This window comes from Alosa alosa, chromosome 7 (assembly GCF_017589495.1).
Source record: "Alosa alosa isolate M-15738 ecotype Scorff River chromosome 7, AALO_Geno_1.1, whole genome shotgun sequence".
Taxonomy (NCBI): domain Eukaryota; kingdom Metazoa; phylum Chordata; class Actinopteri; order Clupeiformes; family Clupeidae; genus Alosa; species Alosa alosa.
In genome coordinates this window covers 12,219,886-12,233,336 of record NC_063195.1, presented here as the reverse complement: position 1 = coordinate 12,233,336, position 13,451 = coordinate 12,219,886, and positions in this window count along the sequence as shown.

Genomic DNA, 13,451 nt, shown 5'->3' with positions numbered 1-13,451 from the left:
TTTGAAGTCTACAAACTTCCAAGCCCCCTTTATACGATTATGCTATCTGAATCTGATTCTGCACATGCGTACATGATTCAACATATCCAGCGTCACTTAGTTTGGCGGCAAGCTACACTGGTCTCTTGCAAAGATCTAGGCTAGCCTGCTTGTGTAATATGCTATGATGGATAGATTTCTTAAAAATACCGCTAAATCTCCCTGTACACCAGGGACAAGCTCAGAATATTGTTCTTCAGAACATCCCCGTAAAATATACAAACGGACATACAGTGGGCATCGCTTTCAAATGACCACTTCATTCGCGCAATACGCGGCGTGAAGCTGCGTGAAGCTTTAGTACCACTTTCAGCCACTGTGCGTCGCTCTGCCACTGTACATCGCTCTGCCTGCGGTCCCTTCTGAAAAAGCAGGATCAGGATATAATTGTTGCCCAGAGTAATCCCAGCCTACGAATTCAATAACAAAATAAATCATGCATAATTAAACATTACCTCGATTTAGGCTACTTGGGTATGGCTTAAGGCTTGACTACACGGTGGTAACGAAAATCAAAATCGAAATTTGCTGTCTACATTATTGTCAGTGTTGGGGTTAACGCAACTACGCAAATCAAAACAGTGGTGTGATAATTGAGTCAGTAGAGAAATAACTGTTCAGAATTAATCTGTAGCCTTGGGTAGGCTTCTGCAGAAAACAATGTTGTTGCCGATTTAATACTATCTGGCGACGCTTTTAACAGGCTACTAATAGAGGCTTAGACAACTATGACCCACGCTTTGGTTTCAGAAAATTAATTTGCCCTACTTCTTGACTGCAATGTAGTCAATTGACTGCTTGACATGTCATTTTTATTTTTCTGTACAATAAACAAATACATCTGCTTTATGCCGCAGAATTACATTCATATTTGGAACTTACATAGTCCAATGCATCGTTCCACTACGTTAGTGTTTCCCAAAACCATAGTAGCAACGAACGTTCGAAACCACTATCGTAAAGTTGTGTAGTTACAACTACACCTCTCGACCTGTGGTAAAATGCTAGAAGCATAGTTCCAGGGATCTTCATGTCAAAGACGTCACTGACGTACGACGGAGTATTAGGGCCACACATGAAGGAAAAAAATATTTTTGCCATGACTAGATTAAACTAGACATGTCGACTTTAAAGTCGCCATGTCAACATTAAACTCGACATTTCGAGAATAAAGTTGAAATGTAATATCGACTTTAATCTCGACGTATCGACTTTAATGTCGCCATGTCGACATTAAACTCAACATTTCGAGAATAAAGTTGAAATATCATGTCGACTTTAATCTCAACGTGTTGACATTAAACTCAACATTTTGAGAATAAAGTTAGTTTGGAGAGAGGACGACCGCTCGGGACGATTGAAAGGGAGGACGAATGAAACAATGCAACAAGTGCAACACTGATTCAGAGTGCTCGAGTGCAACAATGATTAGACATAGGCCTATATCATGTGGACAAAACATAGAACATATTAACCTACGTTGCTCAGCCAAATACTTTGCTGTTAGGACCTTATCACGGAGTTACAGGCGATAAATGCGATGGTCAAAAGTAGCCTAAACGTCATAGCGGTTTATTTATTTATTGTAGGCCTATTATTAAAGTGTTGTTCTAAACATTTAGTTGTTGCATCTAAATGTTCAACTTCATGCTTATGCACTAGAGGCATACTAGGCGCTCTCCCCAATCCTAGGCTTTCACGTTGCTTGTTATATTAACCTACGTTGCTCAGCCAAATACTTTGCTGTTAGGACCTTATCACGGAGTTACAGGCGATAAATGCGATGGTCAAAAGTAGCCTAAACGTCATAGCGGTTTATTTATTTATTGTAGGCCTATTATTAAAGTGTTGTTCTAAACATTTAGTTGTTGCATCTAAATGTTCAACTTCATGCTTATGCACTAGAGGCATACTAGGCGCTCTCCCCAATCCTAGGCTTTCACGTTGCTTGTTTGTAATGGATGCAAAACAGCCCATTGCTGAATGTCTATGGAGGGACGAATGAAACTGTCCTCCCGACCTCCCCATGTAGGCTAGTAGCCTACTTGCACACATATGCACACAAAGTGCATAAATAAAGTGCATGGACACATATTCTCTTACGGGATTAAAATAGTATATATGCTTAGGCTATACCTGTGTTTCTAGCCTCCTATAGGCTATGTATTGCAGGTGAGACATGGAAAAGCAGTTTTAGAAAAATTAGTTTTGCCATGTTATCCTATGGAGAGTGACGCCCGTGGGTCATGAAGGGCAGTTATTTGGATGTGCAGTAGCCTTAACCACGTAAAACAGAGTGAAATAACATTTTGCATAGAAACATTATATCATTGGATACATACATTTTTCTAGCTATTTAGCCTAAACGGCATAGTATTTCCATAAACCCGAGACAGCACTTCACGATGACGGCAATGATAGTTAACAGACAAGATGCAATCTATCTAAATATCTGCAATCTATCTGAAATAACACCTATTTGAAGCCCATTTTTCATGTAATATATTGTGTAGGCCTATTAGTGTAGGCTACATATCTTAAACTGTGTAGGCTATGTTTAAACAGTAGGGCCTATTGCGAGTTTAATGTCAGCATGTCGACTTTAAAGTCGACACGTCGAGATTAAAGTCAACATTAAATTTCAACTTTATTCTCGAAATGTCGAGTTTAATGTCGACATGGCAACTTTAAAGTCAACATGTCGAGTTTAATCTCGCCATGGCAAAAATATTTTTTCTCTTCATGTGTGGCCCTAATACTCCGTCGTACTGACGCCAGTTATTTGTTTGCAAATTAATAATTATAAATATATTTAGGTTTCTAATGGATATTTACACTTCTAACCACCATACATCCATATTTTAAAATGCCCAAGGCAGAAAATACATGAATTAAAAGTCAATTTGCAGCCATGTGCACGTAAGTAAAAGTCACACACCTGCAGATAATAATAAGGTGGTGCGCACTTTTTGACGAGTCAGCTGAGAATATGTAGCCTTTGATTTTCATGGAGGGGGGGGTCCTTGTTAGTTTACGCAAACCAAGCCAAGAAGGCTGATTCTGATTTTGATAATATGATCTGCACAAAAGATAAACTTAGGTAAACAACAATGTCAATATTGTTGTCAACGTCTTAACCCAAATTCGAACTCTTGGACAGGGGACTGGTAACTGCTGTGCAACGGCGGCTGTCATCTGCCGCCTTAACGCAATGCGCCACAGAAGTATGTGCAGGTGCCCGCTCACGCAAGCTACTAAACGCCATTAACCACCTTAGTCCAGACTACTGAAGTTTGGAAACTATCATGGTCCAAACTTACAGTACTATGTGTAAGTACGACAGTTTTGGGGAAACAGTCGAAACTTACATGTTGGTTAGTTGATGCATCCTGTTAGTAAAAAGCTAACCTCCGTGAAGTTGTATGGAAACGCCCCAGATCAGCTTGTAGGCCATTAGCAATCTGTTTATTTTATTTTATGAAGCCTACACAGTATATCACATGCCACATTCTCACTTTCAATAGACAGATGCAAAAGCAATTGATCAAGTATTGAGAATAAAGCAATTAAGATAGTATGAAGTACTTTTTGTATAGGGTACTATCATAAAAATTTGTTAAAACGAATAGCATTTTGCAACTTGACAAAACACTGGATTAAATATCATAGGCACAGGAGAAAACTTGTACATCCATTGGCCCGTGGGGAGATCACATGCCAGTTGCCTCTCCCTTCAGTATGACTTGTTCGGCTGTGAGCTTGTTTCGCCAAAAAAAAAAAAACTATTGCAGATATCAATGCGTCTTTGTTCATGGGTTTGGCCTCACAGCAGAGGCTTAGACAACTATGACCCACGTTTTGGTTTCATAATTTGCACTACTTATTGACTGCAATGTAGTCAATTGACTGCTTGACAGGTTATTTTTATTTTTCTGTACAATACACAAATACATCTGCTTTATGCCGCAGAATTATGCACTTGGATAGCCTATAGAACGGGCACATTTTGGAGAGAACGCACGCAAGAATCTGTAGGCTATTTGTGGCTGGTTACCAGCAAACAATAATGCATTAACTCAAGACGTCAAACATTTTCTAAACAATACAAACAGAAAGGATGCAGCAGGCAGCAAATGTAGAAGAGTCATTTCCAGTGGAAGAACAAAATGCTGAATGAAGCCTAAATTTATGAAGGCATATCTGGCAAGTTGTTATTTTTTGAAGACGTAAATGGTTGGGCTATAGGCCTAGTTTGCAAGAAGGAGACATAAAGCGTGAGCATGCCACACTATCCACAGCTGTGGTAGCGGGGGTAGGAGGATTACTGTTAGCGCAGGATTTATATAAAATTCTTCAACAGAAGGCCTGCCTCGAATGCAGGCTTGTGGTTTGCGCAGCCTACAGTAAGTAGGTCTAGTGAGTTAGGAGTCCTCTAGACTTCTTTTAAGCTATCTCAGAGGTGGAAAGTTGCGTTCGTTGGGGGCAGGGCCGGGTTAACAATTCATAGACCCTTGGGAACAAATGTCTGATGGCCCCCCCTGCCCCCCAGCCAACGTGAATCGGGCGGTCAGTTAATAGGCCTATCGTGAAGATTTGTATTGCCATTTAAGGCACGAGCGCATCTGTGAGGCCAAGACATGTGTTTATTTTAGAGGGGATATTCGAACGTCATTTTTGAGCAATTTTGACAGCCCTAGTCCACTGTAGGCTACGCTAATCGTCTATTAACACCTTCCACTAACCCCGGTGAGTGGGGGTCGCTATAATGCGTGTGAAATAGCACCATTGAGTAGCCTATGCGAAATAGCCTTAAAATCGTTCCGGTGTTGTGTGCCTTCTGGTTTCTCCACCTACTGGTTTCCTTGCGCGTGCATGCGCTGCAGCAGTTGTCAGACATTCACAAACAAGTTGTTTTAGGGCGGTTTGAAGTCGCCATTTCATACGCCATGAGCGCTCGGCTACATTACAGCCACTCACAAAAGACATGTAAAAAATATATGTTTTGAAAACTAGCATTAAACTGGATTCGATCCCGCAAAAGCAACACACGCGTGACTCTCTCCATCCTGATTTCCTACTCTTTGAGCCAACTAATATGTTACGCGAATCAATTAACTATTGTAGGCTACCATTAATTAATAATGTAGGCAACACGCAGGTAACATGTTGTCCAGGCTATCTGAAACAAGGGGTTGCCTCTCATCTACAACAACTGGTTACGCGGGCTGCTACAGTCGCCAGTGCACTGTGCACAGTAGGCCTATGCTACTTTTTGTGGTTGATCAACTAAAAATAAAAGATGTATTTGGTGATGACGTTATTGTAGGCCTAGTAGACCTAAATTCTGAGAAATTAAATGGTACGAGAAACGATCTACATAGCGCACCAGACCGCAATGTCTTCAAGGGTTGAATGAATGAAGTTTGCAAAAATTTGTGTATTTTTCAAGTCAATAAACATTCTTAATTTTCGAATGTCTTTGTCAGGGAACATCTGACTTTTAAAAACCATAGGCCTGGTAGTCGCTCAGACAAGGAGTTTTAAGATAAAGGCAATACCATTTGTGTCACCTAATGCAGTTCAGTGAATTAAAGATACCATCAGAAGGCAACAATAATAAAGCACAGTGTGCACGCGCGCGCTCTCTCCGCTGCGCATAAAGCTGTCTGTTATAGACGTTCTATGAGGTACCAGTGTTTAGCTGTGTCACAAAACAATAAGCTTTGTCAGACTACTTTTAAAATTATATTCAGGGCTATATACATTTTAAACATCCGTGGCTGAAAACCCGACAAAGCCTTGCGTTAATTCTTCAGGTGGGAAGTGTCAGGAATTTTCATACGAGAGACGCTCTCATTGGTGGTTATATGAAGTAGGGAATTGACAGCAACATATCCAATCACATTATGAGAGATGCTGAATTTAACATAAACTGCGATGTTTGATTTTAAATGAATGTAAATTTAGCCGGGACTGTAAGCTGTCACACGGGTGCTCGATGTTTTCAGTGGGTGCCGAGAGACGGAGCATCCACGGTATCGGGCGCCACAAGCGTATCTCAAGGTTGCATCCATTACAAACAAACATGCAATGTGAACGTCTGGGATTGGGAAGAGCACTAAATGCTCTACTGAATAAGCACGAAGTCAAACCTTTAAATGAAAAACACTCTTTAATAATCAAAAAAATAAACCGCTAATGAAGTAAACTTGTGACAATCAAAAATCGTTTATCGCCTGTAACTCCGTGATAACAGGACGTAACAGGAAGGCATTTGGCTGAGCAACGGAGGTTAATATGCTCTATATTTTGTCCAAATGATGTCTGTCTATCATCGTTGCACTCGGAGAAAACCAGAATGTTTAATTTGTCCTGCGTCTCTACGGCTGCAAGCGGGATTCACTTGCAGTTAACCAAATATTTCTTTATTAGGGCAGGGCAGGCATATTTCTGGCTATTAAATAATTTCTAAACCAGTCTGCTAAAGTTTGTAGTGAAGTCTGTGTAGGGTTTTCCAGGCTCCATTTCTTTTTACGAGACACCCTACTCACTTGAGCCATCTACCGGTTGTTTGGGTTGTTGCAGCGTCACACTGGGAAAATACAAATTAAAGTCGCGTGATACCGCGTGATCCCACGCGCGGACCGCGAGTGAAGCTGGCCAAGTCGAAGCACTGCCCACTGTACGACCCAGATTTTCTCAAATATGGATTTACTTACACTGTGAAGCATGGTGAGCATAAGCCGTTGTGTGTGCTGTGCAATGAAGTACTGGCTAATGAAAGCATGAAGCCTTCAAAATTACAGAGATATTTGCAAACAAAACATGCTTGCCATAAGGATAAACCTCTGGCTTTTCCCAAGGTAAGAGTCAAAATCTTGAGGTGTCCCAGAAGACATTGAACGTGCCTGTACCGTGTAGGAGCAGGCACTGCGTGCATCCTATCTGGTTGCCTACAGAATCGCCTTTCGTAAAAAGGCCCATACTCTCGTAGAAGAGGTTATAGATATGTGCACTGCGCTCATTGGTGAAAAAGAAGCTGCAAAATTAAAGACAATCTTGATGAATCCACTGACGTGGCTAATCGTGTCATTCTTTTGGTGTATGTGCGGCATGTGAATAGGTGATTTTGAAGACCAGTTTTTTTTTTATTACTTTATTTAAATTTAGTGCTTTCATTTACAATCCAATCATTATGGCAGGTCTTTTTCTACTGCACTACTATTTAAATTTTTTACATTTTGCCCTTCAAAAATATACAATCACCAACAGATACAAAACACAAAGAACATTACATTGACAATCATTGACAGACATTACATTGACAAAAAAACAAAACAGAAGGAACATGACAACAAAATCAAAGGATCCACAACAAATGACAGAGACAAATACATGAATACAAAACATAGATAAATAAAGACATAATAAATTGGCTTACCTGTGGTCATGTGTGTATGTATATAAGCAGAGTTGGGTAGTAACGGATTACATGTAATCTGGATTACGTAATCAGATTACAAAAATCAAGTAACTATAATCAGCCCAGATTACAATAAAAAAATTGTGTAATCAGATTACAGTTACATTGTTGGATTACCTGATTACATTTTATCATGCAAACAATGCAACTTTTTTATGATAGCCTAGCTATCTTTTAATTTGACAAGCAGTTCATTCGGATGTTCACTTTTTAGACTTTTTAAAGATATAGTTAAGAACAAAATTATTCATACCCCTGGCAAATATGGATTTTTCTCTTGACCAATATGTTTGTTCTTACTTAAAATGGCACTTGCACATGCCAAAAGGTTGCAAGACAATGTGGTAAAAACATGGAATAAAAAAAAGTGTTTTTATCTTTTTTAACATTTTTATGAAAAATTGCTTGTTCAAAATGATTCATACCCTTTTTAAACAATCACTGGAAACATCTTTATTTACCACCACAGCTCTCAAAATGGTTCATAATACCCACCAAGCCTCTTCATGTCTCCACAATGATTGAAGACTGCACCTTTTTAGCAGCAATCTGGGGTTTGAGGCAGGAACGATTATTTGCCATCACTTTGGCCTTGTGCTCACTTTTTTGATCGATTGAGGTCCGCTCTAAAATGTTGATATTGTTCTCTGTTAACCATTTCTTGCCTTGTTTGGCTGTATGTTTTGGATCATTGTGTGGTTTAATGTTCAAATGCTGACTTTTGGGGCAACCATGGCATACTGGTTAAGGCTTCGGCTTTTGGGCTTGCCATTTCGACTTCACTAATTCACGGATTGGGATAGATGCAGAGACCAAATGTCCCTCACGGGATCAAAAGATATACTTACTTACTAACATAGGCTACTATTGGGGCAGGTCTCTCGGCGCACTGCCTGATCTTTTCCTCCTAATCTTAATGTAGCCTCTTGTTTTAGTGTTACCGTTTACTTTGAGAAAGTCACCAGGTCCTCCTGGTTGAACAACATCCCAAAATAATAATTTTCTCACCCCCACAATTGAAACGGACATGGAGTCATTTGGGTTTAACGCTTCCCTTTTTTATGCCAATCTCAGGCCATGTCCCTGGGTCAAAAAAATCCAACGAAAGCTAAACTATTTGTCCAGGTGTGCCCTTATAAAGGTTAAGCTGAGTTGTGCATGTTTGGAGAAGAAAAATAGAATGAGAATTCTTTCATCAATTCTGAGGTGGTGTCTTTTACTTAATGGGCATATTTATTGAAGTAATCCTAAAGTAATCAGATTACGTTACATGTTTTTGGTAATCCAACTGATTACGTTACTGATTACAAAAATTGCCATGTAATTTGTAGTCAGTAATGGATTACATTTCAAAGTAATCTGACCCAACCCTGTATATACTGTAAGTGTATGCATGCGTGCATGAGTGTGAGCCTGTATGAGTGTCATAGTAGAGTGAGTGTCATTGTAGAGGCAGGTCTGTTATACACATGCATTTTCAAAGTAGTTATTTATTTTGTTAAGTATGTGTTCTGGATAAGTTTTATTCAGTATTTCTGAACGGAATTTCTGAACTGAATTTCTGAACTTTTTCTATTGTATTGTACCATGAAAGTATTATACCATGTAAGTATTTACAGGTTTTTTTGGTTGTTTCCATAGCCTTGTGAGTTGCTTAAGTGCCATTAGTCTCAGGATATTAAAGAGTTTACGGTACTTTGCTTTAATCTTGGATTTTATGCCAATGCCTAAAAGGTTTTCTAGTGCCAGGGGTTCTTTTAAATCCAAAATGTGTGAAACGGCTCTTCCTACCTCTTCCCAAAAGGACCTTATTACCAGACATGAGAAAAAAATGTGAGTGTGATTTGCCTTACCTTCACCACATCCTCTCCAACAAGCTGTTCCTAAACTGTGTTTTCCACATTGGTCAGGTGTAGTGAAGTACCTCTGGCTTATTTTCCATGCAAACTATTTCCAGTGTTTTGACTGTGTTGTTTTAAAGTTTTCTTTTAAAGAGTCTTTTCCCCATTTTTCTTTTGCTTTATATTCTACATTTTTTGCAATATCTTATAAGCACCTGCGAGTCCATCACTACTTTTTTTTCTGGTTTCTAATAAAAAAGTTAATACATAATTTCTGGTTTCCTTTTCTGCATTTTGTTTAATATAACTTCTAACTTGTACGTATTTAAAGAAATGTTTTTGCTGTAAGCTATATCTTGCTGATAGAGCTTCAAATGTGTCCACTGTATTTTTTTCAAAAAGCTGTGCAAATAATGTTAGTCCTTTTTTGGCCCATGATTCTGAAAATGTTATGTTTTTTGCGCTATGAAGTCTGGATCTTGTGTCATTTGTCTAAGTTTTATACTTTCAGTCTGAAATTTTAAACGTTTGCTCATTTGTTTCCAATTCCTTATGGTATTTCCAATGCAGAATGACTGTATGTATTGTTTTTGAGTCTCTTTTCCTAGAAAAGGCAGAGTTCCAATTACCCCATTTGTCAGCTCTTTCTCAATATTGATCCATCTTGTTTCAGTGCTACTGCTCATCCATTTCATTAGTATGACCGCCACACAGCGAAGCGGCGGTCATATAGGTTTAGTCAAATATATATATATTTTTTTATTTTTCACATGGCCAATTTTCCGTCAAGGATTCCCGAGACACTGAAAGACCAGGGTACATGAATGCCCCATGTGAGTGTGATTTGCCCCACATGCATAGCATGGAACCATCGTTTTTCATTTTGATCTGTAGCCCCCCCGCTGGACTGGAACCCCCGAAAGGAGGGTAGGGCGGACACAGTTTTCTGTGAATATCTCGAGAACCGTAGGGTTTAGGAAGACCACCTTTTTTTTGTATATTGAGGGGGCCATGTCAACCCATCCCATTACCAGTCAATTCATGTATAGCGCCACTTAGTTAAAAATTAAAAAGCAAAAAATTAGATGTTGTAATCACAATATCTCTGGCTGACATGGTCAAAACTGCACGAAATTGAAAGTAGGATCATTATGACATCCTCTGAATGCATGCCAAGTTTAGTGGACTTTCATTCAATAAATTAATTTATGTGTATGCCTTTCACCTTTTTGTTTTTAGCCAGCAACCAGACCAGCAGATACCCTGACTTTGCTGAATTACTGAAGCTAAGCAGGAACAAAGTAGGAAATGAACCCAATTTGACAAGCGTGACTTATTTTTGTGGAAAAAATGTGCTGGACTGGGCGGCGGTCATATATTGTACCGCTCTGCGTTACATCTAGTTATTCAGTTGTTTTGGGGGTGTATGTGTAAAGTCACAGTCAGGTTGCTTTGCATTGAGTTGATACTTCAGACTTTTCCCATACTATGTGCATCTTTGCAGTGACAAGCGATTTCTTAATGGCGTTGCCTGCCGAGACAAGGAAGCACTTAAACGTAGGTGCATACGTAAATTGGTCTACCACACCTACTCCAGCTGTTTTACAAAAATAGCCATGATTCCCCTTTCTAAAAATGAAAACTTTACTGCATTGTTAGTCTATATTAAAAGCGTTTGTTCACTTTGTGTGAATGACGCTATTTTTCACATATTTTTTATTCCAACCGTGAGTTCTTTGGGGAGAAACGAGAATGTTCACACAAACTCAATTTCTTAGACCTGGCTTGACATAGTCGCTCCTACTCATCCTGGATTGGCATTAGTGAAACTAGTTCAGCTAGGATGACCAGACAACACTATGTCAAACCTCGTTTTATCACTTATTTTGGATATCTTAATTATGCTTTTGTGAAATACCCCTCAGATCTTGCGAGCTCCATTTTATTTTACTCACAGATCAGAGGTGTCAAAGTAGAAAGTAGAAACAATACAGGTGATTTCACTAAGTAGCTGATCCACCTGGCTTAAATGTTCTGCTAATTAGAATCAGCTAATTAAGTGAATGGTTGGAACAAAAATGTGAGACAGACACCTCTGAATATAGCCTAACTCAAATAATCAGAAATACATGGTAAATGAGAAACAAAAAGTTATCTCAACTTTTTTTTCCAGTGCATGAAAATTCATCCATTCATCCTCTTCAAACCATTCACTCATCCACCCATTAAACTATCCCATCAACATCCATTAAACAATCTGGCTCACTTGTGACTACAGATCCTGTTTAACTATTTCCTCTGCCCACAACTGTTTCAAAATAAATGTCCTCACTACAATAATTCACTTTTAAATACTTAAACTACTCAACTATTTAACTGTTCAGCCATTTCAACTGTCAGTTGTTATCAACTATGACTCCTGCCAACTGTTTCAAAATAAAAGTTTGTTTTGCATTTTATGTTAATATACAGTATGTTTATATTTTCATGCACTGGTAATTTCCTCGAAATTACATTTTCTAGTTTCATCATACAAACTTGTAAAATTCAGTAGTAAGTTTCATGAGTTAACACAACGTAAAATGAAATCGTCCGATTTTGCTTGAAAAAGAAAGTCAACCTATTTCACTGTTTTTTGGAGTAATTTCAACTTGACAGTGAAGAACTCAAATATGCAAGTTAAATCATCAAATGCTAATTACCAACTAATCTAAGTGCTAAGTATTGTAAGTAAGGAGGACTTAAGTTGGCACAACTAACACTGACTCGAAATTGACTGACTTAAGTTGGTCCTACTTACAAAAACAAGTCTAAAAAACAAACACAATTAGTGGAAGTTTGTTCCCATGTAACTGGCTTTCATGTTAACTGGCTGGACTGTTTACTTTGCCTCTGAAGTTAACGTAACCGCCCCCTTCTTTTGCAGATGTGTTCAGCTGATGATTTAGCCTCCGATACCTGGTCGCAGATTCGTCTGTTTAACTCAAATATAAATGTTTGTGATGCTCCAGTTTGTTGTTTAATAAAGGTTTATCACACGATGTGTTGGCGTTGGAAGTGTCAGGTTGTCTAGTAGGCTGCATGCGCTGGACCATGAATATGCCACCAAATAAATAAAACTAACTGGTCTCGAACCACTACTAAATTAAACTGCTTGTTTGATAACCTGACATCTACCTGCTTGTGTCACAGACCAGCTGACACTTCCCAGCAAAATTGGCTATACTTATACTATTAAAAAGGTCACCTAGTATATGTTATTGTATTTGTAGCAGGTCAACACGGCAGCGGCATGCGGCGCTGCAGGTGATAAACATAACGACATCAGACGTGGGTAAGCGACCGCAGATGGAAGAGGAGCAGCAGCGCCAGATGGAAGAGGAAGAGGAGCAGCAGCGCCAGATGGAAGAGGAAGAGGAGCAGCAGCGCCAGATGGAAGAGGAAGAGGAGCAGCAGCGCCGGCGCCAGATGGAAGAGGAGGAGGAAGAGGAGGAGCAGCACCAGAATACAGAGTGCACAATTATCTAACACCTGTAGCCTCTCAGACTGTTACGTTTTCTTTGTTATTACAGTCTTTTGTGGCACCTTTCAACTATTTGGGGGCAGCGAAGCCCCATTGTGACTGTCCTGTTTTCATTCTTGGCCTAGATAGAAAATGTGCTCTTGATGTTCATTTAACAGTTTTTATCAATTGATCAATTGATTTTAAAAAATCAATACATTTTTTTTTAATTATACATTTTTCTGCATATTCATTGGATGCTCTAATGCTGCCACCACCAGTTCAATGATGGACATGCATTCATGCGCGGGATCCTTGACTTGTTTGTCTTATTTTCACAATAGATGTTGCATCTAAATCCTTTGATTATCCTGAGTTAAACAATCCCTATCGCGCCACTTTCCGCCTCTATAGGGGGCGCTGCAATACAGGAAGTGAGTTACATGGTAAATCTGGACTACTGAACTGTCTTCTAGCCCCCTCATTGCTGCTTGCAGTTATATTTGGGGGTCAAGCAGCAAAGCTGCATAGGTACCCATTGTGTTTGTTAGTTACTTTGTTGTGTTTGTTACTTGATGTCAGAGTT